The following is a 6,543-nucleotide window of genomic DNA, read 5'->3' as shown; positions in this document are numbered from 1 at the left end:
TCTCTCGCTGGCTGTCTCTATCTCTGTCGAAAAAATAAATAAAATCTTTTAAAAAAAATAAACTGACTTTTAATTTTGAGTAGTTAATTTATCCAAGTGGTGCAGAGTTCAAGATTACAAAGGGTATGGTAGGGCCAGTAAGTCTCCTTCCCTGCTCTGTCACCCAGCACATCAACACTTGTTACTATCTGTCTTTTTGATTACAGCCATTCTAATGTTGTGCAGTGACATCTCACTGTGGCTTTAATATGTATTTCCCTAATGACTAATGATAATAAGCATCTTTTCGTGTGCTTATTGGTTATTTGTATAACTTCTTTGGAGAAATGTCTATTCAAATCTTTTATCCACTTTTCAATTATGTTGTCTTTTTATTGTTGAGTTGTAAGTGTATATTTATTTGGGGTCCCAGTCCCTTAGAAGATCTGTATTCGCCCCCATTCTGTGAGTTGTCTTTTCATTTTCTTCATCGTCTCATTTGCTGCACGAGTTTTTAGCTTCGATGAAGTCCAGTTTCAGTTTTGTTGTTTTTGTTACCTGTGTCACATTTGAGGACGCTTTGCTTAACCCAAGGTCATGAAGATATTTATAGTTTTAGCTCAGACATTTAGGTCTATGATTCATTTTTTATTTATTTTTGCGGATAGTGTGAGATAGGGGTCCAATCTCTTTATTTTGCATGGGGATATCTAGTTGTTCCAGCACCATTTATTGAAAAGACTATTCTTTCCCCCATTGAATTGTCTTGGCACCCTTGTGGGAAATCACTTGGCCATAATGTGAGGGTTGACTTCTGGACTCTCAATTCTGTTCCATTGTTATATATTTCTAGCCTTATGACAGTACCCCATTGTCTTGATTACTTTAATTTTGTAGTAAGTTTTGGAATTGGGAATTTTGAGTCCTCCAACTTCCTTTTACTTTTCAACACTGCTTGGCTGTTCTGAATTCCTTACATTTCCATATACATTTTAGGATGAGCTTGTCTATTTTTTTTGATAAGTGGGAATTATGTTGATCAATTTGAAGACTATCGTCACCTTCACAATATTAAGTCTTCCATTCTATGAAGAAATGTCTTTTCCATGAGCTATCTTTCCCATCCTAAGAGATGACTTTGGTTAAGCCTTCTTCAGTTTCTTTCAAGGGTAATTTTATTAGTTTTTGAATTATCTTGCACTACTTTTGTTAAAATTATTCCCAAGCATTTTATTCTTTTTGGTGATATAAATGAAATTGTTTTCTTAACCTTATTTTCAGATTGTTCATTGCTAGTGTATAAAAATACAATTAGTTTTGGGGCACCTGCGTGGGTCAGTCAGTTGAGCATCTGACTCTTGACTTCAGATCAAGAGATCAAGGGTCGTGAGATTTCAGGATCATGAGATCAAGCCCCGCATTGGGCTCTGTGCCGGGTGTGGAGTCTGCTTATGATTCTCTCTCCTCTTCTCCCTTTGCCCCTCCCAATAAATAAATAAATAAATAAATAATAAATAAAATGCGATTAGTTTTTATACATCCTTATTCTTTTTGACAACAGCTTTGTACTCCATTATTATATTATCATTTATTTTTCCAGTACCCAGTGATGGATATCTAGGTTATTTCCAACCCTTTCTTAGTAAAAGTGGTGGTTTATTGACTTCCCTTGTACATACCCATGAAGTCTCAAGTATTCTGATCTTTTCTCTCTCTGAGCTCTTACGTCTGTCAGTTCCCACCACCCTGGCCCATGCCGCCATCATATTATCCTTGCTTGACTGCCTCAGCCCACTCACTGAGTTCCCTGCTTTCCTCGTGCACCTCCACTCCATTCTCCCCCCAGCAGTCACACAGATCCCATTACAACACAAACCAGTGTGGCTTACTCCTCTGCTCAGAACCCTCCGATGGCTCTCATTTTGTGTCAATTAAAGTTTCATACCAACACCAAGACTTTCTGGCCTCACAATCTGATTTAACTACCTTTCCGACATCATCTCCATCACTCTCCCCTGCACCCACTCTGATCCAGCTACACGGCCTCCTTTATTCCTTGAACACACCAAGTGTGGTTGCACCTCAGGACCTTGGCCATTACTGTTCTTTCTGTTTGGAACCCGCTTCCCCCAGATTATCCAATGACTCATTCCCCCAATTTAGCAGGTCTCTGCTGTATGCTCCCTCCTCAGAGAGGTCTTCCCTGACCACTCTGTCTCAAGTCACATCCCACCCTCTTTTCCTGCTTTATTTTTCTTGTAATCCTATCACCCTTGTACATAAGATGCCAATTGATTTTCACAGTGATTCACTGAGATAAATACTATTTTTATTTCCACTCGATAGATGAGGAAACTGAGGCTCAGAGGGGTGATTTGATAAATGGCAGTGCCAGGGTTTGAACTCTAGACTGACACCAAGATGCAGCACTTAGCACTACTTGTCGTCAGCTGCATTCCCCATGACAATGAATGAATGAATGAATGAATGAATGAATGAATCGATAACATGCTTGCCACCCCAAGTACTGGTAAGGCAGTGTTTTAGGATAAATTTGTAATTGTATAAATGTTCTTTGATGCCAATATGCGTTAGATTTTTTTAATTAAAAAGAATGACAATACCAAATTGACAAGGATGTGGAGAAACTGGAAACCATACATCACTGGTCGGAATACAAAATGGTATAATCACTTTGAAAATCAATATAGAGATGTATTATCAGATTAAAACATACACTTACCATTTGACCCAGCAATTCCAGTCCTAAGTATTTACTCAAGAGAAATGAAAACGTGTCCATACAAAGGCTTGTGCATGAATGTTCATAGTAGCTTTATTCATGTAACCTAAACCTGAAAACAATCCAAATGTTCATCAACAAGTAAATGGATAAACAAAGAGTGATACGTGTCTACTATGGAATACTACTCAGCAGTGAAAAGGAACAAAATACCACAACACGTAACAACATGGAAAATCTCAAAAGCAATATGTAAGTAAAAGAAGACAGACATAAAAAAGAAGCATACTGTATGATTGCATTTATATAAAATTCTGGAAAAGGCAAAGCTAACCTATAATAGACAAAAAGCCAAAAACAGTGGTTACCTAAGGCAATGGAGGAGGGAGAAGTTGACTGCAATAGCGTATAACGGAACTCTTTGGAGTGATAGAAATGTTCTATATCCTGTTTGGGGTGGTGGTTACACAGGTATATACCTTTACCAAAACTCATCAAGCTGAATATTTTAATTGTGCATTTTATGTATAAAACTATGCCACAGTAACATTGATAAGAGCTTTGGAAACACACGCACAAGTTTTTGTTGCAGCATTACTTCAATAGCAAAAAAAGGGGGAGGTGGAATTGGCTGGTAACAGGACAAGGTTTCTGCTGCTGTGGTCCTTTGCCATCAGAACGACAAACTTGTGGAAGAAGGTCTAGCTGATGCTAATGATGACCTCTCGTGTCCCCAAAACATGCACTGCTCTTCCAGGAGGCTCTCTCTGGTGGCTGGAGCAAGCATGGGGCAGGCCAGAGGTGCTGGGGGATTAATACCCCCAGGAGCATCCCTCATCCAATGTCCGCCACACCTTCCAGGAAGGATAATGATGAAGTGGGAATACTAAACTGTCTCCAGAATTCCCTCTCCAGCAGGAGTGAGTTCCAGGAGCCCACAGTAGTAACTTGATTGACAATGCTCCCTTAATTGGCTTTCTTCCCCGTCCTATCTTATCCACTGACTCCCCAATCAGTGTTTTCTGCATCTCCCAAATAACCCAGTTTCACCTGAATCCATGTCTAGGGTCTGCTTCTGGGGAGCTCAAATTAAGACTAATGGATGAGGGGCGCCTGGGTGGCTCAGTTGGTTGAGAGTCTGCCTTCAGCTCAGGTCATGATCCCAGAGTCCTGGGATCCAGCCCCCTGTTGGGGTCCCTGCTCAGCGGGGAGTTTGCTTCTCTTCCTCTGCCCCTCCACTGCTCTTGCTCTCTCTCTCTCTCTCAAATAAATAAATAAAATCTTTTTTTTTAAAGACTACTGGATGATACCAAGAGTCAGTCAAGATGTGGGGAAATGAGGGGAGGAGGCTGGGGGGATGGGGTAACTGGGCAATGGACATTAAGGAGGGCACGTGATGTAATGAGCACTAGGTGTTATAAAAGACTGATTGAATTAATTGAATTTAAATTTTAAAGAGATGTGGGGAAATGTTAAGAGAAGAATTTTGGCAGCAGCCATTCTGCAAGCCACCATCATTCTTGGCAAAGCAAGTCTTTACAGAATTCTTACACAGGTCCATAGGGCACATGGTAGCCCAAAGTTTTGTGCTATCTAGGTGTCCATGACCAGGGGGATGGACACATAAACTGTGGAGAATGTAGACAATGACCTTTAGCAACAGGGCGAAATAATATCAACAGTGATGGAGTGGGTGGGGGGAAGCACAAAATTGAGTAAGTACCATTCAAGTAAATTAAACACAGAATTAAAATTATTTTTAAAGGGGTACCTGGGTGGCTCAGCTGGATGAGTGTCCAACCCTTGGTTTTGGCTCAGGTCATGATCTCAGGGTCCTGGGATTGAGCCCCACGTCGGGGTCCATGCTCAGCATGGAGTCCGTTTGAGACTTTCTCTCTCTCCCTCTGTCCCTCCCCCCTCTAAAATAAATAAATAAATCTTTAAAAAAATTATTTTTAAAATCATATATGTGTATTTAAGCACAGATACCAAACACACAAGAGCAAGGTCATTATCTTTTAATTCGTGGTTCTGTCCCCCTCGCCCCCCCACACACACATTTAGTCATGTTTGGAGACATTTTTGGTTGTCACAAGTGGAGAAGGAGGTTGCTACTGGCGTTTAATAGGTGGAGTCCAGGACGGCTGTTCATCATCTTACCATGCCCAGGACAGCCCCCCCAACAAAGAATTATGCAGCCCAAATGCCAATAGTACTGAAGTTGAGAAGCCCAGTGTAGGGGCGCCTGGGTGGCTCAGTCGTTAAGCATCTGCCTTTGGCTCAGGGTGTGATCCCAGCTTTCTGGGATTGAGCCCCACATCAGGCTTCTCCGCTGGGAGCCTGCTTCTTCCTCTCCCACTCCCCCTGCTTGTGTTCCCTCTTTCGCTGCCTGTCTCTCTCTGTCAAATAAATAAATAAAATCTTAAAGAGAGAGAGAGAGAGAGAGAGAAGCCCTGTGTAGCCCTGCGCAGTATTGCTGAATGAATGAGTGAATGAGCAAATGAAGAGATGATGGTGGCCTGAAGTGGCTGCTAGCAGTGGGACTACAGAAACGCTGTAAGAGAAGTGTATTTGGCAGAGTTTAGTGTGACAATACCTCTCTTTTTTCCAGGAGCAGATGTGCTCTGTCTTTGCCTGGTCCTGGGCACATCTCATTCATGTGGGGCCTCCCATTGCCCTCCAGCATCCCGCCCCCTCAATTTTCAAAGTCCTCTGAGCTGCCGGAAACTGGGCAAGAATGAGCCAGGGCGGTGCCTGCGGGTGAGAAACTTTGCATGCCCTTTGAATAGCGCGGGGCCGTGAATCGGAAACCGCTGACCACAGAAGGACCGGGAAGGCTTGGGACACGGTGTGGGGGAGGGACCTGGGCTTGTAAGAGGGGATTGGAACGGTAAGGAAAACTGATCAGAACACCTGGGGAGGGAGGGAAGCGATTAGAATTCTGTGAGAGTGCCAAGGACACGGGTTAGGATCCTTGTGGGCTGAGTTGGAATCCTTTGATGAGGAGTTAAAATCCTTGAGGGTAGGGTTGAAATTTTTGGATGGATCGGATTAGAATCCTGAGGGGTGGATTAAAATCCTTTGGGAACAAGATTGGGATTATCCAGGAGCAGGATTAGAATCCCTGGGGTTAGGGGTGCCTGGGTGGCACAGCGGTTAAGCGTCTGCCTTCAGCTCAGGGCGTGATCCTGGCATTATGGGATCCAGTCCCACATCAGGCTCTTCCGCTATGAGCCTGCTTCTTCCTCTCGCACTCCCCCTGCTTGTGTTCCCTCTCTCGCTGGCTGTCTCTATCTCTGTCGAATAAATAAATAAAATCTTAAAAAAAAAAAAAAAAGAATCCCTGGGGTTAGGATTGTGAATCTGGAGGGCTGGGTCAGAATCCTTTGAAGAGAAGGGTTAAAATCCAGTTGGCTGGATTAGAATCCTTGGGGGCAGGATTAGAAACCTCCGATTGGGTGAGGCTAAAAAAATCCTTCAAATGTGAAATTCAAAATCCTTTGGGGGCAGAATTAGGATTTTGGGACGAGTTGGTGTTGCAGTTCTTGGGAGGACGGATTTAATCCCTTTGAGGACAGTATTAGGGTTTGGGGGGGCGGGGATTATAATGCGTTAGGGCAGGTGTAAGGTTATTTGGAGGAGGGGGTGGGGTTAGGATCTTTGGGGGACTGATTAAAATTCTTAGGGGCGGGTTTATTATCCTGACAGGGCTAGGATCCTTAGGGGCAGACTTAGAAGCCTTGGATGGGCGGTGCTTAAAAAAAAAAAACCTTGGAGGCGCCTGGGTGGCTCAGTTCCTTAAGCGTCTGCCTTCGGCTCAG

Source organism: Ailuropoda melanoleuca, chromosome 13 (assembly GCF_002007445.2).
Source record: "Ailuropoda melanoleuca isolate Jingjing chromosome 13, ASM200744v2, whole genome shotgun sequence".
Taxonomy (NCBI): domain Eukaryota; kingdom Metazoa; phylum Chordata; class Mammalia; order Carnivora; family Ursidae; genus Ailuropoda; species Ailuropoda melanoleuca.
This window is presented reverse-complemented; position numbering follows the sequence as displayed.